General features: G+C 44.7%; 1 long non-coding RNA gene across 1 annotated transcript; it reads right to left on the bottom strand.

Moving 5' to 3' along the window:
* Positions 1-3263: 3263 nt before the first annotated feature.
* On the bottom strand, positions 3264-21892 carry LOC120991675. Its single transcript, XR_005776757.1, has 3 exons — positions 21882-21892; positions 5832-5837; positions 3264-3394 (listed from the first exon to the last, which is right to left on the bottom strand). It is a non-coding gene; the product is annotated as an uncharacterized LOC120991675 (long non-coding RNA).
* Positions 21893-24117: the final 2225 nt, after the last annotated feature.

Genomic DNA, 24117 nt, shown 5'->3' with positions numbered 1-24117 from the left:
CGTTTACGGACAGAATTAGACTTGGAGATGCACGGTAGCCTGTGAAGTTATTGAGAATGACCCTATCAGCACCTTCAATGTAATATACCCTTTTATAAATAGATTTAAACTTGGCCTGCTACAGCAGAAACCACTGATTTAGGGAATTGCTAATTTGGGAATTGAATTTCAAACCAGAACAAAAATTGTGCTTTGACGGACACTAAATAACTTGACCAGCCACAGCAGTAACCATAGATTTAGCTGAATATAAATTGTAGGCCTATTATTTAGGCGCTGGATGACAGGTATACGTTTACTGACAGAATTAGACTGTCACGGTGGGCGTGCACTCAGTATAACAGATAACACACCAACCAGGCTCTGGGCGAGAGACAGGGGAAGGGTCACCTCCTAGCTAGTCCCTGACCTCTTTTCCTGCACTGCTCAGCCCACCTACAGACCTTTAAGGTAGGTATGAGTTGTCCCCGTGCCTGGGCTGACAAAACCCTGAATTCCCTGAGATGGTGAAGTGGGGAAATAGGAGCAGCCTGCTCGCACAGAACCTGGATGGGATAGATGACACAAAACAACCAAACTTGAAATAACACTTATCTTTCTGAGCTGGAACAGACAGCCAACCTTCCTTCCTAGCTACCAAGACCACAATTGATGAGTATAATCCGCTCAGGGCACTGGGCTGGTGTACTATTTAAACTAATGACTCCACCCAGTGCACTTGATGAGAGGCGGATCCAGCACGGCTCCAAAACAAACACTAAACTCGTGCTGCAATCCTGGCCGACCTCCGCACATCGTCAGAGTGGGGCATGACATAGACTTGGAGATGCACGGTAGCGTTTTAAGTTATTGAGAATGACCCTATCCGCACCTTTAATCTAATATACCCTTTTATGGATAGATTTAAACTTGGCCTGATACAGCAGAAACCACTGATTTAGGGAATTGCTAAGTTGGGAATTGTATTTCAACCAAGAACAAAAACTGTGCTTTGGCGGACACTAAATAAATTGACCAGCCACAGCAGTAACCACAGATTTAGCTGAATATAAATTGTAGGCCTATTATTTAGGCACTGGATGACAGGTATACGTTTACGGACAGAATTAGACTTGGAGATGCACGGTAGCGTTTGAAGTTATTGAGAATGACCCTATCAGCATCTTCACTGTAATATACCCTTTTATGAATGGATTTAAACTTGGCCTGCTACAGCAGAAACCACTAATTTAGGGAATTGCTAATTTGGGAATTGTATTTCAACCCAGAAAAAAATATATCCTTTGCCAGACAGCAGACAGTATTACAATTGGCTAGCCACAGCTGAAACACCAGATTTAGGGTACTGTTATTTTGGCAATTGTATTTCACCCCTCAATAAAATAGCAAGCACAACCAAGCCCCTGATGTAGGATATAGCAAAAAAAACACTATTGATGGTTAAATGTACTTGGTGGCAGCTTGTGCTGGCGCAACACAAGACACAAAATGGTCGCCGATCACCCCAGAAAAAAGTGACAGAAAAACGCTCTGGGCAGCCTTAAAACAGTGAGCAATTAAATAGCAGAGGTTGAATGATACACAGCTGTACATCGATCACTTCAGTAATTGTTTTTGAAGACTAAATCACTGCCTAATCTCGCCCTAACAGCAGCAGCTGCATCCTATCCCTACACTGATCAGAGCAGAGTGACTTGCGGCGCTACGTGACTCCAGCTTAAATAGAGGCTGGGTCACATGCTGCACTGGCCAATCACAGCCATGCCAATAGTAGGCATGGCTGTGATGGCCTATTGGGGCAAGTAGTATGACACTTGTTGATTGGCTGCTTTACAGCCTTTCAAAAAACGCCAAGAAAGCGCCGAACACCGAACCCGAACCCGGACTTTTACGAACTATACAGTTCGGGTTCGCTCATCCCTACTCATATGCCATCTATGCCCTTATCTAATATGAATTTTCTCTATTACCTTGCTTATCCCCTCTAACCCCCTTATTTCTCTGAGCCCTGTGCCATCGCCCTAACCACCATCAGTCCCCTAGTGAACATAGATCTAAAAGGTAGTTCTAGTTTATGTTAGTAAGCCTATTACTCATCAAAGTCACTCCGCCCCAGTACAGCTGGCCGTCCCTCCCTCAGCGTTCCTCATGAGCATGACAACTGCAACATGATCAGCATTCTACGATCGCGTGATACCCTACACCACCTCCTGTAGCCTCCTGCCAAGCCACAACAACGGTCATGTGATCGGAATCCTGCGATATTGTGACCGTGCCATTATAGCATTCCTCCTCCCCCTGCAATGTCATAGAAAGCCCAAACAACAGTCACGTGATTGCAACGATTGCGATCGCAAGACTGAGCCTCTACTCACATTCACCCTGACAAGCCCGGCAACATAGACGCCTCCTGTATTCCTAGCCACTAGCTCCCCCACCAATCCCTGGCCTGCTTCCTAAAGTACTAGCCCCCCCCCTTTCTATTAATAAGAGCAATAAAACAAGAGCTCCTTAATGGAGCGGGTACGAGAACATCGTAACTCAATCAAAACAGGCAAGGGACGTACTCGCCTAATTGAGCATGTACGGTGCCAACATGGGGAGACGCAAATGTCTTGCGATTTGCGGGCCTAGAACATGTCCCCCCACCAGTTCAGGGAGGCGGTAGACACCGCACCCTGCTCCAGAAGGAAGCTCGGTATATTATTAAAACGGATGCCACAGGTTGTTTAGGCTTAAACGAACGCAATGATTTGGCAGCATTCATTGAATAGGACGCTATATAAATATGATTCTCCTATGTATACACCTTAGACTGTTTTTAGTCACTGTACGTATATTTATACGTTTTTGTATTTATATATCATTGCATTAACTTTTGCATCCCTTTCATTTATGTTTATGTACCCTTCCATGTGTGTAGATACTATTCGCAGACTATGTGTCACTTTTTGTAACTTGTTTCATTTGTGTCAGTATTGTTTTTAAACTTAAACTTGCACTAATGTATCAATGCACCTGTGTTTCAGGTGTGTGCAGTGGGTGTAGCCTCAAGGGTGTTTGAGTGATGGGTCAGTTGACCCTCCCCCATATGAGGCTATAACTAGCACACACTTCATTCCCAGAGTGGATCAAACAGCCGGAGGAAGCGGTCATACCGCGAAACGGACGTCGCTGTGGATTGATACTCCATGTGAGTCTGCCCCCGCAACATGCCCTGCAATAAAGAAGCGTGAACACGAATGGTGAGTGCGGCTTATTTTTGCATCTTGTTCTCTATTTCATTCTGTTCAAGCCCTGCACCCCGATTTCTTGGACGGTCGGATTAGGCCAGGATTGCGTTCCTTCAATTCCCAGGTGGGAGGACGGTGCCCTCAGTACCTCTTGTTATGTGCTGTTTATGTTAATGAGTTAACACCTGGGGGTGGTTCCACAACCCTGTAACCACCCACAGATGTGGTTTTTGGCATTTTTTTCTGCTTATATTTTTCTACATGCACCCCATGTGATTTTCTTAAATTTTTAACCTGATGAAGGGAATCTTAATTCCCCGAAACACGTTGTTTTTCAACTGAGTTTTTATACTGAATGCATTTTTAAATGGAATAAAGATCTTAAAACTAGAGATGGTCTTGATTCGGTCTTGAAGCGCCAAAGAAGGATCTTCAATTCTTCATGCATGTCACAGATGTCACTCTCACCATTCTCAGAGCCACGTGCCTTGCAGCTCGCAACACCAGCTCCCATGCGACTATCATCGTCGCTACTTGCCTGCCTACCAGAGCAAGCCATGGATCTCTTCTCACTTGTCTGTCAGACATACTGTACTGTAATATTAACTACAAGGGTAAAAGAGCAATAGTATCAGGCCGCAATTTCACACTTATGCCGCAACTACTGAATGGCGCATAGTTTGGGCGTGAATATTCGAATTCCGAATTTTAATCGCGAATATCGCCACTTTGAGAATTTGCGAAGATTTCGAATATAGTGTGTAGGAAGGCACAGGGGTCCGTCATTGACGGAAGGTACGTGTCACCGAGGTTCCTGACCTCGGTAAGTTAGGAACTGGTAGTTTAGTGTGTCAGCAGCAGCTAGGCTGGCTGACAGTGTTTTACTTAGTGTGGCTGTAAAGTTGATCGGAGCCGGTTCTTATTGGGAGCAGCCAAAGAGCAGGGTATGTGGCTGTTCCCCATGTTCCGGGCCAGGTTTTGGGCTGGGAATAAAATCCCAGCCAGCAGTCACAGCTGGGTGTGGATTACCCTGCATTTTCATAGTGGAGCTGTGAAGCACTGTGGTCTTGGGTTCCTACCAGTTGGTAGCGTGCTGGAGAGCCGCACGCTGAAAATCAGGTGCCCTAAAGCCTGCTGTGGACGGCTGTGGATTGGCATGGACAAAACAGTCCGCCAGGTGACACGTTTGTGCTGTGGACTTTATGTGGTGTGAATTAACACCAGGACTCTGCACAGTGTTGTTTTTGCTTTATTGTTTTTTTGTGTGAATAAACACTGAACTTTTGCTTTACTACCGTGTTCTTGCCTCTGTACTGCATCCGCTTACCCTGACGACCAGAGCAAATCCCTACAATTGGTGGCTTGGAGCGGGCAAGCGCAGTGAGGCTGGCGTGAACGCCGAAATATTTTTTGTTTGCATTTTTGGGCACGGTTGAATGTCAGTTATCAAACCAGCTAAATTCAAACCTGTGTCACACGACAAAATGGAGGCTGTTGTGAAGGCCCTCATGGAGGCTAATTTGCAGCAGAGAGACCAACCTGCACCAGCGAGAGGCTAACAAGCAGCAGAAAGAGACCAACCAGTTGCTGCTACAACACGTGATGGCTTTGCAGACAACAGGAGCAACCCGAAGCGTCCACAATGCCCGGAAAGCAGTCCGTGCAGCGATCCCTAAGATGACACCCACAGATGACATCGAAACCTACCTGGCGATGTATGAGAAAGTGGCCACCAGGGAAAGGCTGCCCCAGGACCTGTGGGCTGAGGTCATCGCTCCTTTCCTGGCATCAGAGTCTCGAATTGCCAGACGATCAAGTGGCCGACTACCCAAAGGTAAAGGGTGATATTTTGGCAAGACTGGGGGGCGAATGTGCTGGTCCGGGCCCAGCGGGTGCATCAGTGGGGGTTCAACCCGGCTGAGCCCGTGAGACCCCATTATTATAACCTGCTCAACCTTTTGCAAAAGTGGCTACAACCTGACGTGCTGAGCCCCACTGCTATGCTGGACCGGTTGTTACCAGATATGTTCTGGAGGGCTCTGCCACCTCCTCTCCAGCGATGGATTGGCCAGGTCTCTCCAGGTAATGCGTTTCAGATGGTCGACTTGGTGGAGCGCTATGAGGTGACCAGAACTTGCAGGGGGGTTCTTTTGGGAGGGGGGCAGTCAAATACCGTAACCCACCAAACCCACCCGGGAGGTAACCCCTGTGGATCCCGCTCCAATAATCTGCTGGCGGTGTCGAGAGCCTGGCCATGTTCGAGCTGACTGTCCACATCAGGGGGAACCCATGGACATGAACTATGGCTTCCGTCAATCATTGTATGCCAGGAAACTGTGTGCAGTGGGTGCTCCAGAGTCTCTGAACCACCTGTGCCAGGTGGAGGTGGGAGACACTTTAGCAGAGGCTCTGTTGGACTCAGGGAGTCTGGTGACCCTGGTAAGGGCTTCCCTGGTACGCTCCACTGAGTATACCGGGCGTAAGGTCAGAGTTATGTGTATACATGGGGACTTAAAAGACTACCCTACTGCTATGGTGTCTCTGTCCACGGTTTCCGGCAGGTGGACCCACGAGGTGGCTGTCGCAACCAACCTACACTATGAACTTATAATAGGGAGAGACTTCCCCGGCTTCCCTACACTGTGGCCGATTACGAGAGTGACTGATACCCATGAGAGAGGGGTAACCCTAGTAGAGTGGCCCGGCTCAGGGGGGAGACCAGAACCCTGGGAACCTGAGTCTGAAGGGCCAGTGGTAGGGGTGACCGCCACTTCGGTGGAAGAGGGGGAAGCAGCCCCACTAAGTGTAATGGTGGGAGACATGGAGGACCTGCCACCGGGGCCTGAGCTGGCAAACCTCAATGTCTCCGGGAATAATTTTGATACAGCACCACACCGGGATCCAACCTTATCCCGAGCCTGGGAAAATGTACTAATAATAGATGGTGAACCACAACAACCAGGGGCAGAGTCAGTGTTCCCCCGTTTTGTGGTTCATCAGGATATGTTGAATCATGTAAATCAGCTGCAAGGTGAATCCATTGAACAGTTGGTGGTGCCCCAGGCTTATAGCAAACTCGTGTTAGAGTTAGCCCACCAGAATGTTCTCGGGGGTCATCTGGGAGTGCAGAAAACACAGGACCGGATACTACAACGGTTTTACTGGCCCAGTGTGTTTAGAGGTGGACGAGTTCTGTAAGTCTTGCCCGACTGGCCAGGCAACTAGCCCCCAGCACCTTTTTTGCAGTCCCTTGGTACCTCTCCCGATCATCAAGGTACCATTTGAGCGAATCGCTATGGACCTAGTAGGCCCAGTAATGAAGTCCGCTAGGGGACACCAAGACATCTTGGTTGTCCTTGATTACGCCACTCGGTACCCGGAGGCAGTGCCACTGCGACATACATCGGCAAAACTTATAGCTAAGGAGCTAATGGAGATGTTCTCCTGAGTGGGGCTTCCACAAGAGGTTCTGATTGACCAGGGGACCCCTTTTATGTCCAAAGTCATGAGGGAACTTTGTAAATTGCTACATGTTAAACAGTTACGGACATCCGTGTACCATCCACAAACAGACGGACTGGTTGAAAGGTTTAATAAAACTCTAAAAACCATGTTAAAAAGGGTGGTGTCCAATGATGGGAAGGATTGGGACCTTCTTCTGCCCTATCTCATGTTCTCAGTGCGAGAGGTGCCCCATGCCTCTACTGGGTTCTCACCTTTTGAATTGCTATATGGCAGACATCCTCGTGGCTTGCTAGACGTAGCCAAAGAGGCGTAGGAACAACAACCCACTCCGCATAAAGGCGTCCTTGAATATGTAACTCTACTTTCACACTAGCGGCAGGACGGACCTGACAGGCTGTTCACCCTGTCGGATCCGTCCTGCCGCTCCGTCCCCGTTGACTATAATGGGGAAAGGCTGCGGAGCTCCGGCGCAGCACGGCATTTCGCGTTGAGAGGCCGCCGGACTGAAAAGTCGGACATGCAGTACTTTTAGTACGGTGGCCTTTCGCCGTGCACTGCCGTGCTGCACCGGAGCACCGCCCCTGTCCCCATTATAGTCAATAGGGATGGAGCGGCGGTCCGGTGGCACGGCAAAATAGCCGCAGGACGGATCCGACAGGGTGAACAGCCTGTCGGATCCGTCCTGCCGCTAGTGTGAAAGTACCCTTACCAAGCTGCAACAGCGAATAGAGACCGTTTTGCCTCTTGTCACGGAGCATATGGAGGCCGCTCAGCGAGCTCAGAGTCGGATCTATAATCGACAGGCTCGGGTCTGAATCTTTAACCCGGGTGATGGTGTTTTGGTTCTGGTACCGACCATGGACAGTAAGCTCCTGGCTAGATGGCAGGGTCCCTACGAGGTACGGGAAAAAATTGAAGAGGTAAATTATAAGGTACATTAGCCAGGGAGGCGAAAGCCAGAGCAAGAGTACCTTGTTAATTTACTAAAACCTTGGAAAGATAAGGACACCTGTACGGAAGACAGCCCGCGGCTGGTCTTGCTTGGGGAAAAGGTTCCGGCTCCTCTGTCTGATGCAAGGGAAGAGGTTGCCATAATAAAAATTGCTGACAGCCTCTCCTCTAAACAGGCTCAGGAGACCAGGGAGTTCGTTAGTCGGAACACGGATGTGTTCTCAGACCTCCCTGGATGCATTTCCGCAATCCAACATGACATTGTCACTGAGCCTCAGGCAAAAGTCTGGTGAAAGCCATACCGGGTACCCGAGGCTCGGCGAAAAGCCATCTCGGAGGAAGTGCAGCTCATGCTGCGGCTAGATGTCATTGAGGAATCTAAAAGTGAGTGGGCCAGTCCTATAGTCCTAAGCCAGATGGGACGTTACGATTTTGTAACGATTTTAGGAAGTTGAACGAAATATCTAAATTCAATGCATATCCCATGGCTCAGGCAGAGGAACTAATTGAGAAGTTAGGCCAAGTCAGGTATTTTTCTGTTTTGGACCTCACCAAAGGGTACTGGCAGATACCCTTGACGGAGGCTGCCAAAGAGAAAACTGCCTTCATCACACCAGAGGGGCTGTACCAATATAAGGTATTACCTTTTGGCCTGCATGGCGCCCCCGCCACTTTTCAACGTCTAATGGATATTGTACTTCGTCTCCACCGTCGGTACGCCTCGGCCTACCTGGACGATATTATCATTCACAGTACCGACTTGGAAAGTCACCTGCCTAAAGTACAGGCCGTAGTGGACTCCCTTCGAAAGGCTGGACTAACAGCTAACCCAAAGAAATGTGCGATAGGGTTAGAGGAGACTAAATACCTTGGATATGTCATTGGGCGCAGAGTCATCTTTTTTTTTTTTTCCTTGGTACTCAAACTATACAGGCATTAACATCACATTCTATATTCAACCCCTGAGGTTGAATCGTATTAAGCAGATACATCCACTCTACCTCCCTCCTATTTAAAATTGGGACAAAATCTCCTCCACGTACTGGATTGTGGACTATCTCGATCCCAGTAAAACGCAAACCCCTAGGATTTTTTTCATGATGGATTTTTAAATGCAAAGAGACACTGTGTGACTCGAGTCCCTTTTTTATATTGCAGATGTGTTCCTGAACTCGGGTCTTGAGACTATTTCCTATACAGAGACATTGTGCTTTTATTCTTTCTGTTTATGTGATGGCGTCAATTGATGCACTGGTTGACCGCATGCAGGGTTTGTCCCTGGAGGTTGCGGATCTGCGTAGTACGGTCACACAGTGTCAGAGGGTGTTGGCTTCAGGTACAGGTCAAATTGTTGGGGAGCCTAAAGTCGCTCTTCCTGAGAGATTTGCAGGGGGGTAATTTGTACTTTCGATTGTGCCTATTTTCATCAGGTAATGAGGATCAGAGGGTGGGTATCATCATGTCTTTGCTTAAAGGGGACGCGCAATCCTGGGCTTTTTCCCTGCCGCCCGGTTCTCTGGCTCTCCGGTCGGTGGAGGAATTTTTTAAAGCCCTGGGATTGATTTACGATGACCCAGATCGAGTTTCGATGGCAGAGTCAAAATTACGTAACCTACTACAGGGTAAACATACTGCTGAGGTTTACTGCACAGAGTTTATGAGGTGGGCTACTGAGTCGGGGTCGAACGACCCCGCGTTACGTAGCCAGTTTTGTCAGGGGTTATCTGAAAGGTTGAAAGATGCTCTGGCTTTTCATGAATACCCAGATACTTTGGAAAACGCAATGTCTTTGGCTATACGTTTGGATAGACGTATCAGAGAGAGGTGTGAGGGTCCCTCCGTGTAGGGGATCCCTCCTGCGTGTGGTTTTGTTGCACCAGCTGCCCAGGGTGATATTGCTTGTTACTCTGGGGTAGGGGAGGAACCCATGCAGTTAGGTCAGATATCTTGACATTCGGATAGTAGAGACTTTAGAAAAGTGCATAATCTATGTTTATATTGTGGGAAGAGGGGTCATTTTGTTTTTTCTTGTCCGTATATTGAACCACAGAAAAAAGAAAAAAAAACTCCCCTCACACTTGGTAGTATGAATGGTGTGGTGGAGCAGACTGGTATGCAAGTTCCCTGCAGTTCCCGTTTTCTCCTTTCAGCTATGGTGGCGCTAGAGTCTAGAAATGTGTTTGTTGATGTTTTTCTTGATTGTGGTGCTGGGGTAAATTTAATTGACTTTCTGTTTCTTGAGGGTTTGGGACTAAGTACTTGCACGTTAGAGAACGAGATTCGTGTTTTTGCTATTGATTCTTCCCCTATTTCTCAAGGGAGCCTTACTCACGTTGTTCATGGTATTCATTTAAGGGTGGGTGATTCACATGCTGAGATTATTTCCTGTTTCGTCATGAAGGATTTCCCAGCTCCAATAGTTTTGGGGTTGCCGTGGTTGTCTAGACATAACCCAATTATTGACTGGCAAGCGAGACAAATCATTGGTTGGAGCAAGTTTTGTTCGGATAATTGTCTTGTCACATCTATTTCTGAAGTGTCCGTTACGGCCTTGCCTCAGTATCTCTCGGATGTCTTTTCGGAGGGTGGGGCTCATCGTGACTATGATTGTCCAGTGAATCTCATTCCGCGGGCTAAGTTGCCTAAGTCTCGGCTCTACAACCTCTCTCAACCCGAGAGAGAGGTCATGCGAAAGTATGTCGCCGAGAGTTTGGCAAAGGGTCATATTAGACCATCTAAGTCTCCAGTGGCGGTAGGTTTGTTCTTCGTGAAGAAGAAAGATGGATCACTGAGACCGTGTTTGGATTTCCGGGAGCTGGACCGTATTACAGTCCAGGATCCATATCCCCTGCCTTTGATCTCTGATCTTTTTGATCAGATTGTTGGAGCCAAGGTGTTCTCCAAGTTGGATTTGAGAGGAGCATACAATCTGATCAGGATCAAGGAGGGGGATGAGTGGAAAACGGCCTTCAATACGCACGAGGGTCATTTTGAGAACCTGGTAATGCCTTTTGGGTTGACGAATGCGCCAGCGGTATTTCAGCGATTCGTCAATGATATTTTTCATCACTTGGTGGGGAGGTTCGTAGTAGTCTACCTAGATGACATTTAAATTTATTCTCCTGATCTGAAGACCCATCAGGATCATGTGAGACAGGTTTTGACGATCCTTCGGGAGAATAAGTTATACGCCAAATTGGAGAAATGTTTGTTTGCGGTGCAAGAGCTTCCATTCTTGGGATACATGCTTTCTGATTCCAGTTTTCGTATGGACCCCGAAAAGGTCCGGGCGGTTCTGGAGTGGGACCGACCGGAGAATCAGAAAGCTTTGATGCGGTTTTTGGGGTTTACGAATTATTATAGAAAATTTATTTCGAATTATTCTACGCTAGTCAAACCTCTTACTGATATGACCAAGAAGGGCGCTGATGTCTCTGTCTGGTCGGATGAGGCATTGCAGGCCTTTTCGGCTATTAAGGAGCGTTTTGCGTCTGCTCCCATTCTGGTGGGATGTATCTCAGCCATTCGTGGTCGAGGTTGATGCATCAGAGGTGGGGGTTGGGGCGGTGCTTTCGCAGGGTCCTTCTCCTGGCAAGTGGGTCCCGTGTGCCTTCTTCTCCAGGAAGCTCTCGGTCGCCGAGAGGAATTATGATGTTGGAGATAGGGAGTTGTTGGCGATCAAGTTGGCCTTTGAAGAATGGCGTCACTGGTGAGAGGAGGCTTCTCACCCCGTTACTGTGTATACAGAACATAAGAATTTGGCTTACCTGCAATCTGCCAAGCGTCTGAACCCTAGACAGGCCAGATGGTCATTGTTTTTTACCAGGTTCAATTTCGTGGTTACCTTTCGCCCAGGGGTCAAGAACGTCAAGGCAGATGCCTTGTCTCGCAGCTTCCCTGGGGGAGGTGATTCAGAAGATCCAGCGCCGATTTTGTCGGATGGAGTGGTGGTCTCCGCTCTGTACCCTGAATTAGAGATGGAGGTATTGGGAGCTCAGGAGGGGGCTCCTGGTTTGTGTCCCCCAGGGAGGTTGTTTGTTCCTGAGGGCCTACGATACAAGGTGTTCAAGGAACATCACGATACTATTCTCGCTGGGCATCCTGGTGGTAAGTCCACCTGTGGTCTGGTGTCCCGGAGGTTCTGGTGGCAAGGGTTGCGTAAGAGTATTGAGAATTACGTGACAGCTTGTGAAACCTGCGCTCGGTCAAAGGTTGCTCATACTCGACCGCCTGGTTCACTTCTTCCATTGTCTATTCCATCTCGTCCTTGGACGCATTTGTCCATGGACTTTATTACGGACCTACCGAGTTCCTCCGGGAGAACAGTGATTTTGATGGTAGTCGATCGTTTCAGTAAAATGGCTCACTTTATACCACTAACAAGTCTGCCTAACGCTAAGACTCATGCGCAGATTTTTGTGGATAATATTGTGAAATTGCACGGTATTCCTTCGGATGTGGTCTCTGATAGGGGCACGCAGTTTGTCTCCAGGTTTTGGAGGGCGTTCTGCTCTCGACTTGGCATTCAACTTTCTTTCTCGTCGGCTTTTCATCCACAGTCGAATGGTCAGACGGAGCATACCAATCAAAACCTGGAGACCTACTTGAGGTGCTTTGTGGCTGAGAATCAGGAGGACTGGTCCTCATTCTTGTCCTTAGCAGAATTTGCATTGAATAACCGTAGGCAGGAGTCCACGGGTAAGTCGCCATTTTTTGGCGCATAGGGTTTCCATCCTCAGTTTGGTACCTTTTCTGGGTCTGGTTCCTCCGGGATGCCAGAGGAGGAGAGATTCTCTTCTGCCTTATCCTCTATCTGGCGGAGGATTCAAGGAAATCTGGAGAGGATGGGTGAGAGGTATAAACGAATGGCTGACAGGAGACGTGTGACTGGTCCGGACCTGTGTGTGGGTGATCTGGTGTGGTTGTCCACTAGGAATATTAAGTTGAGAGTGCCATCTTGGAAACTGGATCCAAGATTTGTTGGTCCGTATAAAATTTCTGCGGTGATCAATCCTGTGGTGTTTTGACTGAATCTGCCGCAGACTTGGAGGATCCATGATGTCTTCCACAAGTCTTTACTAAAAAAATATGTTAAACTTGTGGTACCATCGCCATTGCCTCCTCCTCCAGTTCTAGTCGAGGGAAACTTGGAGTTCGAGATCTCCAGGATTCTCGACTCGAGAGTTCTGCGGGGTTCCCTCCAGTACCTGGTGCACTGGAGGGGATACGGTCCTGAGGAGAGGATGTGGGTTCCGGCGTCAGATGTCAACGCCAGCCGACTGGTGAGGGCCTTTCATAGGTCCCATCCGGATAAGGTTGGTCCAGGGTGTCCGGATGTCACCCGTAGAAGGGAGGGGGTACTGTCATGCCCCACTCTGTCGATGTGCGGAGGTCGGCCAGGATAGCAGCACGAGTGTAGTATTTGTTTTGATGCCGTGCTGGATCCGCCTTTTATCAGGTGCACTGGGTGGAGTCATTAGTTTAAATGGTCTCCAGCTAAGTGCTCTGAGTGGATTATACTGATCATTTTGGTCTGGGAAGTTTGGAGGGAAGCTTGGCTGTCAGTTCCTGCTCTCAGAAGATAAGTGTCATTTCTTGTTTGGTTGTTGGTGTCATCTATCCCATCCAGGTTCTGTGCGAGCAGGCTGCTCCTTTCTCCCCACTTCACCATCTCAGGGAGTTCAGGGTTTTCTCAGCCCAGGCTGGAGGACACAGCACACCTACCTTCAAGGTCTGTCTGTGGGCTGAGCAGTGCAGGGAAAGAGGTCAGGGATAAACTAGGAGGTGACCCTTCCCCTGTCTCTCGTCCAGAGCCTGGTTGGTGTGTTATCTTTTTTATTGTGCACGTCCGCCGTGACATCTTGCCTTTGTACTGTGTCCGCTTACCCTGCCTATCAGAGCCAATCCCTACAAGTGCTATATATTCGTATTTGCGAATATTCTAGATCAGTGGTGGCGAACCTATGGCACGGGTGCCAGAGGTGGCACTCAGAGCCCTATCTGTGGGCACCTGTGCCCTGGAAAAAGTCTATGGTGTACCAATATGCCTTAGACTTTTCCTGCCATTCATCAGCGTAGGGCGCACTATGAACAGCACAGGCAGCCCACTGAATGTAGGCAGGATATTATAGCTAAATGATAAAGTACATGAAAGATATACTATACCGGACTGTAGTATTCAGGTTAAACTGCCGTGTTGGCACTTTGTGATAAATAAGTGGGTTTTGGGTTACAGTTTGGGCACTCGGTCTATAAAAGGTTCGCCATCACTGTTCTAGACTTTTTTTTTCATCTGAACCCATGATCCCTCCCTGCTTCTTGCTTGTGGGCCAATGAGAAGGCTGCAATGTATTTTTCTGAGCTTAGCAACATCCCTAGCAAACAATAGGAAAGTTGCCTACCTCTTACTATATAAGAATCTCCTCAGCAGCCCTTTCTGCAGTTTGTTTTGCAGTTCTTAGAGAGACAGCAGTGTCATTGCTATGCTCTGTGCTTTGCTGTGTCATTACATTAGTTAGTTAGTTAGCTTATATATATAATACAGATAGTTAGTGTGAGATAGTCAGTGTAGGTTAGATTGTGATATAGTGTAGCTGATAGGTTCCAGTGCAGGGTGTTAGGTAGTGTGATAGGTTTTGCTGTCCATACATACATACATGCTGCAGAGATAGTGCTGTGATGTCACAAGTTCACAACAATACTTAGTGCACCAATCAGTAATATGTAGTCAGACCTGCTAAAATGTGAAGTTGCGCCAAAATATGTGCATCATTAATTGCCAATCTCGCAATCAAGAAAATAATGGCAAATTCTCGAATTTGCGAATTTATGACGAATATTCGCCCAAATATTTGCGAAATATCGCAAATTCGAATATTGCCCCTGCTGCTCATCGCTATTGACGCATCGAATTAAGTGTAAAAGAATTTGAACACCCTAAAATCTGTAGTATCAAACCAGGTTTGAATCAATAACACAGAACAGGTGCAGATATGTAAAATAAATACACCCCAAAACTGGTTGTATTAAACTGTACTTTCAGTACAGAAGCAAAGCTGAATGCAAGTAGTTAGATATCAACTAAATACACTCCAAAACTGGTTGTATCAGACCACACTTTCAGTAAAGAAGCAAAGATGAATGCAAGTAGTTGGATATCATCTAAATACACCCCAAAAGTAGTGGTATCAGACAACCCAATAATAGATGCTTGGATTACTGCAATTACCGCTTAAAACAACCTAAAATCTGTAGTAATAGATCACTTTGGATCCCTAATTAGTGCAGCAAGGTGTAATAGTAATCGCCCCTATTACCCAGGCTTTACACTCCCCTATTGGACCCTGCTCTCTCCCTACAGTGTGGATAATGCCTCCCTATCCTTTCCTTACAATATGAATAATCTTTCCCTGAACAACTCAATAGTTTTTTTGGGGGGAATTAAGACTTTCCTAAACACTGTCCCTAGTGCCTACAACGTCTCTCCCTGCACTAAGTTCACTGTAAAATGGAGACCGGGCAGGATGAGGTTTTTATAGGGCTGTGACATCACAGGGGCTGGAGATCTGCTATTTGGCTGTCTGCATGTCATTATGGGTGCTCCCTCGTTCATGGGCTTCTTTCACTTTGTAACACGTGCAGCAGCCATTTTAGAAAAAATGTGATTCGTTACCCCGAAGCGTGAGGAAATTCAACTTCGGGACAAATCAAATTTTTCCTGAAATTCGGATCGGATTCCACTTCATTAACTTTGATTCGCTCATCTCTAATTGTAAACTAGAGGGCACATTTACTATTGTTGCTATGTCTGAATTTAGCCATATTTTATGCCCAATCCTGACCTTTATTGCCCAATGTCACATCACTTTTTCATCAGAATTAATAATAAATGTGCCTAAAGGAACTATCTAATCCACCTAGCTCATCTGTTTTTTATTTCCAGTTCAACAAGGAGGAACACTTTTTCTTAACATGCAAATTAGACCTTTGGTGCAATGGGGGTGTCACCTTCGCTCTTGTTGCACCCAAGCTCCAATCTTTTCTGTGGCTAGCCTCGCTGCTTTGCCACTACATGGCTTCATCAATCAAAATTGTGAAGGAGGGCATGACCACAGAAAGGAGCCGTGCTTGGGTGCGTAATAAGAAAACGTATCATAACTTGGGAAAGGGGCCTCAGACCAACAAAAAATAAAGGGCGTCATTTACGAAAAGATATACACTACTTTTAATAGCGTACAGTTGTGTTCAAAATAATAGCATCAGACATCACTAACCTGATCAATCACTGTTTTTGGTAGAAATTATATTTCTACATGGCAAATAATTTACTAGCAGGTGTAGTAGAGTAATAGAAATCCAACAGACCCAACAGTCAGGACATGCATGCTGCTGATTCTGTGTAATTGAATCACTAATTGAAATGGGCATGTTCAAAATAATAGCAGTGTGGAGTTAAATTAGTGAAGTAATTCATTCTTTGAAAAACAGGTGGCAATTATTGTCCTTCTTTAACCACCTCCGGACCGCCTAACGCAGATTCGCGTTCCAGAGGCGGCAGCGCTGCGCACAGTCACGCATATACGCGTCATCTCGCGAGACGCGAGATTTCCTGTGAACGCGCGCACACAGGCGCGCACGTTCACAGGATCGGAAGGTAAGCGAGTGGATCTCCAGCCTGCCAGCGGCGATCGTTCACTGGCAGGCTGGAGATGTGATTTTTTTAACCCCTAACAGGTATATTAGACGCTGTTTTGATAACAGCGTCTAATATACCTGCTACCTGGTCCTCTGGTGGTCCCCTTTGTTTGGATCGACCACCAGAGGACACAGGTAGCTCAGTAATATGTTGCACCAAGCACAACTACACTACACCCCCCCCTGTCACTTATTAACCCCTTAATCACCCCTGATCACCCCATATAGACTCCCTGATCACCCCCCTGTCATTGATTACCCCCCTGTAAAGCTCCATTCAGATGTCCGCATGATTTTTACGGATCCACTGATAGATGGATCGGATCCGCAAAACGCATACGGACGTCTGAATGGAGCCTTACAGGGGCGTGATCAATGACTGTGGTGATCACCCCATATAGACTCCCTGATCACCCACCTGTCATTGATTACCCCCCTGTCATTGATCACCCCCCTGTAAAGCTCCATTCAGATGTCCGCATGATTTTTACGGATCCACTGATAGATGGATCGGATCCGCAAAACGCATACGGACGTCTGAATGGAGCCTTACAGGGGCGTGATCAATGACTGTGGTGATCACCCCATATAGACTCCCTGATCACCCCCCCTGTCATTGATTACCCCCCTGTCATTGATCACCCTCCTGTAAAGCTCCATTCAGACGTCCGCAAAAAAATTTCTATGAACTCGCCATGCTCCTCATTGAATACCTTGGGGTGTCTTCTTTCCAAAATGGGGTCACATGTGGGGTATTTATACTGCCCTGGCATTCTAGGGGCCCTAAAGCGTGAGAAGAAGTTTTGGATCCAAATGTCTAAAAATGCCCTCATAAGAGGAATGTTGGCCCCTTTGCGCATCTAGGCTGCAAAAAAGTGTCACACATCTGGTATCGCCGTACTCAGGAGAAGTTGGGCAATGTGTTTTGGGGTGTCATTTTACATATACCCATGCTGGGTGAGATAAATATCTTGGTCAAATGCCAACTTTGTATAAAAAAATGGGAAAAGTTGTCTTTTGCCGAGGTGCTCTTTGGAATATGGGCCCCTTTGCCCACCTAGGCTGCAAAAAAGTGTCACACATCTGGTATCTCCGTATTCAGGAGAAGTTGGGGAATGTGTTTTGGGGTGTCATTTTACATATACCCATTCTGGGTGAGAGAAATATCTTGGCAAAAGACAACTTTTCCCATTTTTTTATACAAAGTTGGCATTTGACCAAGATATTTATCTCACCCAGCATGGGTATATGTAAAATGACACCCCAAAACACATTCCCCAACTTCTCCTGAATACGGAGATACCAGATGTGTGACACTTTTTTGCAGCCTAGGTGGGCAAAGGGGCCCATATTCCAAAGAGCACCTTTCGGATTTCACTGGTCATTTTTTACAGAATTTGATTTCAAACTCCTTACCACACATTTGGGCCCCTAGAATGTCAGGGCAGTATAACTACCCCACAAGTGACCCCATTTTGGAAAGAAGACACCCCAAGGTATTCGCTGATGGGCATAGTGAGTTCATGGAAGTTTTTATTTTTTGTCACAAGTTAGTGGAATATGAGACTTTGTAAGAAAAAATAAATAAAAAAAAAATCATCATTTTCCGCTAACTTGTGACAAAAAATAAAAAGTTCTATGAACTCACTATGCCCATCAGCGAATACCTTAGGGTGTCTACTTTCCGAAATGGGGTCATTTGTGGGGTGTTTGTACTGTCTGGGCATTGTAGAACCTCAGGAAACATGACAGGTGCTCAGAAAGTCAGAGCTGCTTCAAAAAGCGGAAATTCACATTTTTGTACCATAGTTTGTAAACGCTATAACTTTTACCCAAACTATTTTTTTTTTTTTACCCAAACATTTTTTTTTTATCAAAGACATGTAGAACAATAAATTTAGAGCAAAATTTATATATGGATCTCGTTTTTTTTGCAAAATTTTACAACTGAAAGTGAAAAATGTCATTTTTTTGCAAAAAAATCGTTAAATTTCGATTAATAACAAAAAAAAGTAAAAATGTCAGCAGCAATGAAATACCACCAAATGAAAGCTCTATTAGTGAGAAGAAAAGGAGGTAAAATTCATTTGGGTGGTAAGTTGCATGACCGAGCAATAAACGGTGAAAGTAGTGTAGGTCAGAAGTGTAAAAAGTGGCCTGGTCTTTCAGGGTGTTTAAGCCATGGGGGCTGAGGTGGTTAATGAAGGAAGACAGAAAATGTTGTACATGCTGGTTATAGAGCATTTCTCTCTGAAATTATGGGTAAAATGGGTCGTTCCAGACATTGTTTAGAAGAACAGCGTACCTTGATTAAAAAGTTGATTGGAGAGGTTAAAAGATATAAAGAAGTGCAGAAAATGATAGGCTGCTCAGCTAAAATAATCGCAAATCTTTAAAATGGTATCCAAAACCTGAAAGACATGGAAGAAAGCAAAAAACTACCATTCGAATGGATAGAAGAATAGCCAAAATGGCAAGGACTCAGCCAACAATCAGCTCCAGGAAGATCAAAGAAGGTCTAAAGTTACCTGTGAGTACTGTTACAATTAGAAGACGACTAAGTAAAGCCAAGCTATCGGCAAGAAGCCCCCGCAAAGTCCCACTGTTGAAAAAAAGACAAGTGCTGAAGAGGTTACAATTTGCCAAAGAGCACATTGACTGACCTAAAGAGAAATGGTGCAACATTTTGTGGACTGATGAAACTAAGATTGTTTTTTTGGGGTCTAGTGGCCGGAGACAGTTTGTCAGACGACCCCCAAACACTGAATTCAAGCCACAGTACACTGTGAAGCATGGTGGCGCAAGCATCATGATATGGGGATGTTTCTCATACTAAGGTGGTGGGCCTATTTATCGCATACCAGGGATCATGGATCAGTTTGAATACATCATAATACTTGAAGAGGTCATGCTGCCTTATGCTGAAGAGGAAATTCCCTTGAAATGGGTGTTCCAACAAGACAACGACCCCAAACACACCAGTAAACGTGCAACATCTTGTTTCCAGACCAACAAGGCAAAACCAAAAAAGAAGAACTGTGGAATGTAGTCCAATCATCCGGGGCTGGAATACCAGTTCACAGGTGCCTGAAGTCGGTTGACTCCATGCAACACAGATGTACAGCAGTTCTCAGAAACAGTGGTTATACAACTAAATATTAGTTCAGTGATTTAAATGAAAGCAAAATCTTAAAACATTTTCCAGTTTATATAGTGAACATTTGTAAAGAAGAATACAAACACTGCTATTATTTTGAACAGAGGAACTTTAGGAACTTTCTTTAGAGGAACAACACAAATTTGATATATTTTTCTTCATGTTTGGATTTGGAATAGAATGTGTAGTGTTCCCAATGCATTTGTGTGTATGGAAATAAAAGCAATTAGAAGGATTTTGAGCTTTATTCACTTTTTTAAACACACTTCTATTATTTTGAACACAACTGTATATATGTCACACATTCTGTCACACGTTATGTTGTGGCAGAATCTGCAACTTTTTCCCCGCTAACGCCAGGTCTAAAAAAGTGTGCACAGAAAGGGCAGGCATAGAAAATGGTGCCTCTACACAACTTTGGCGGATCCACCACCAGTGCAGGTCCTTAATAAGACCAGCATCTAAAATGCCAGTCTTAAAAAAATTTGCCCCTAAGTGTTTTAATCAGTTGAACAACTGTGTCTAAGGGGACAGTTAGATAGGTTGGTCGCTGGTGTTTGCGTTTTTGTTTTTCACTCCCTACTTTTCTGGAGTCTTAACCCCTTTTCTTTTTCCGTTCACATATGAGGGCTCGTTTCTTGCGGACAAGTTGTACTTTCTAATAACACCATTTAATATTACATACATTGTAGTGGAGAGCTAAAAAAAATTCCAAAAAATGCAATTCCACAACTGTTTTATGGGTTTTGTTTTTACAACGTTCCCTATGCAGTAAAACTGAACAGTTAATTTCACTCTCTGGGCAGTATGATTACATCAATATACCACATTTGTAAAGTTTTTCTTGTTTTTAATACTGAAAAAAAAAGAGTTTTTTATCTTTATCGCCATATTCTGAACCTTTAACTTTTTTGCATTTAAGTGTACAGAGCAGTGTGAGAGCTCATCTTTTGACCGGGGATCTTTTCATTGATACCATTTTTGGGTGTATATGACTTTTTGATCTATTTTTGATTTTTTGTGGGAGTTGAAGCAACAAAAAATGCAATTTGGTCATTTTAATTTTTCTTTTCCATTTTGCTATTTTTATAGTTTAATAATATGGGCATTTCATGTGGCGATTTCCGTTATGTTTAATTTTTTATTGCTTATTTATTTTTATTTTGGGGAAAGGGGGGTGATTTAAATTTTTAGACTTTTTAACATTTCTTTGTATTTAAAAATAATTATTAATGAATTTTTACACTTTTTTATAGGTACCGTAGGGAACTATAACAAGCAATCATCATCAGATTGCTTCTCTCATAGACTCCAATGCATTAGCATTGGAGTCTATGAGAATTACTTTATATTCCTATGGAGTCCTGCCACAGCTAGGGTCTCCATAGGAACGTATGTGTGGCAGCTTCGGATCATTCAGGAGCACTTTAGCTGTGGGCACACCATCCTGCTCCCCTGATCCCCGCTAGAGGGAGCCAGTGCACACCCAGAACTGCACGCTTCTGGGTTTTTGCTCTCCCAGATGCCGTAATCACAGTTGACCATGGCATCTGAGGGGCTAAACATTTGTGATCAACATTTGTCATCGATTGTATATATTTGCCCCGGTATTTGCTGTTTAAAACAGCAGGCAACAGACGACTATGGCACCTGCAGCTCACGCAAGCAGGTGCCATCTTTAAAGACCCGCCCAGGGCAATATATATATGGCTCTGGGCAGGAAGGGGTTAGAGATGCGACATGTGCCAAAATTTTGGCACAAAAAGAGCCAACCAATAATTAGTGTAGGGTTAATGCATGAGCTACTGTGATGGATTTGGGGCATCTTTGGATGACTGTCTCATTTTGTCGCATATGCTGAATGTTATTGTACACTGTTAGACGTTGCTGACATTTTTATGTGCAGGGTGTTCCCACCTTACTAGATCCCAGTGACATAGGTTTAGTATTAATTGTTTTTTCCAGATTAATGATACAATAAAGATGATACAAAGATTGCTTCCATGTGCATGAGCAGTGTTGAGCAAATTTCCGGATAAATTCGGTTTGCCGCAAAGCCAAATTTCCTCATGCTTTGTGGTAGCGAATTAGTTTTAGCTGAAATAGTGTAGAAAACAAAAAAATCATACTTACCTGATCCACTTGCTTGCAACAGGTCAGCCGCTGCCATCTTGCTTGAAGATCTAGCACGAAATCGAGATTTTGCATCAGACCTTCAAGCAAGATGGCGGTGGCCAGCCCGTCGTGAGCAAATTGATCATGTAAGTTTTTGATTATTATTATTATTTTTTAAATTGTACACTTTGTTATTTATGTCAGATATATAAATCGCGATCATGTATGATGTGGCATCTGAGTAGCACAATGATGAGGAACAGCACATTCACTGCTCCCTGTCATTGCATACACCACTTACAAAAAAATGCGCTTCGTGATAAAGCAGCCAAATCAAATTTTTGAATAATTCATAAATCACTATGTCCTTATACATACATACTGTAAATATTTATCTGTACTATTCCCACAAGTATACTCTATATGTTACTGTGCATGCATTTTCTTATAGCTACCCACATACTGTACCAATATAGAAAGTTGACCTCAGTGGAAAAGCTAAATTGAGAAAGCAGCCATGGATTCTTCCTTTCCTTTCTCTTACACCTTACAGTTTCCAGAAATAAAAGCAATTTTCTCAAAGATCTGTGGATTTGTGCCTTCATGGCAAAGCAGCAGGAACAGCAGCATAGTTTTTCCGGTTTAATAAAGCTGTCAAATTTGACATGTCACTATCCACAGCCTCTCCCTATCTCTAGCAGGATGAAGGGATTATGCAGATGGCCTGCAACATTGTGTCTTACTAGGAAACATTGTCCTGAATTCCTGGCATAGTCTGAATCTATTTCCATTGCCCTGAATGCCGAGAGCTATGAACTCTCTCGAAAAGGATAAACACCTCAACAAAGCTGTTAAGCAGCCCCACTAAATGGTTCTGGCAGGCATAAACTTTCAGTGGACGAGCAAATACAATTTGCTTTTTCTTCCTCCCTTTCTTCATAAACCTTTGAAGTTTAATTCATGCTGAGTGAAAAATGAAAGTGTTGATTGATGCTCATGGTATTTTTGGAACTGTGTTGCACCTCATATTTTTATACGTGCAATATTTGCTATACATTTTACTTTACTTATCAGCAGAAAATCGGTTTTATAATTACCCACCCTATAGGAAATGAGCATAATTATATTTATTGTAATTACTCATAGTCTTGCTATAATTGAGGTTGTTATGTGCAATTTGTTTAGTTTAAGCAACATGTATACATTGATCACTATTAAAACCATACTATTCTAAGCAGGAAGGCATCTACCTAAATACACCTGTGTAAAATGCACATAATTGCATTACTGTCATAAAAGGTTTACTTTGGAGGCTCAAAATGGAGGCTCTCACACTGGTAAACAACCATATTGCGTTTTTAAAGACTTATAAAAACATAAAAAAGGTGATACTTTACATTTTCCTTAAATATTTCTTCCAATTTTCAAGCATTTTTATTACCATTTATCTCATTAATATAGATATATGACTCCACTGACAATATGTTTTTTGCCATATGTCAAACATACATTGCCTGTCCAAAAAAAAAGTTGCCACCTGGATTTCACTGAGCAAATAGTTATGAGCCTCCTATTGGATAATTACTGCATGGGCGATTATCTTTCAGCTGGCAAAAAGTTATTTAACCCCAACTGGTGCAATTAATTGCTTCTAATTTCTTAAACAACCATGTCGAAAGACACATCTCGTGGTAGTGGAAAAGATGTTAGTCTGTTTAAGAAGGGTCAAATCATTGGCATGCATTAAGCAGAGAAAACATCCCAAGAGATTGCAGAAACTACTAAAATTGGGTTAAGAACTGTCCAATGCATTATTAAAAACTGGAAGGTTAGTGAGGACCCATCGTATTCGAGGAAGAAATGTGTCGGGAAAGAAAATCCTAAATGATCGTGATCGCCGTTGACTTAAAGGTTTGGTGAAATCAAATTGAAGAAAAGCAACAGTAGAACTCAGGGCTATGTTTAGTAGTGAAAGTAAAAGCATTTCCACACGCACAATGCGATGGGAACTCAAGGGATTGGGACTGAACAGCTGTGTAGCCGTAAGAAAACCACTAATTAGTGAGACAAACCAGAAAAAAAGGCTTCAATTTGCTAGGGAGCATAAAGATTGGACTCTGGAGCAATGGAAGAAGGTCATGTGGTCTGATTAGTCCAGATTTACCCTGTTCCAGAGTGATGGGCGCATCAGGGTAAGAAGAGAGGCAGATGAAGTGATGCACCCATCATGCCTAGTGCCTACTGTACAAGCCTGTGGGGGCAGTGCTATGATCTGGGGTTGCTTCCTTTTAAATGGATTTTTTCTTCCCTGATGGCACAGGCATATTCCAAGATGACAATGCCAGGATTCATCGGGCTCAAATTGTGAGAGTGGTTCAGGGAGCATGAGACATCATTTTCACACATGGATTGGTCACCACAGAGTCCAGACCTTAACCCCATTGAGAATCTTTGGGATGTGCTGGAGAAGGCCTTGCACAGCAGTCAGACTCTACCATCATC

This window comes from Bufo bufo, chromosome 2 (assembly GCF_905171765.1).
Source record: "Bufo bufo chromosome 2, aBufBuf1.1, whole genome shotgun sequence".
NCBI lineage: Eukaryota > Metazoa > Chordata > Amphibia > Anura > Bufonidae > Bufo > Bufo bufo.
This window is presented reverse-complemented; position numbering and strand designations above follow the sequence as displayed.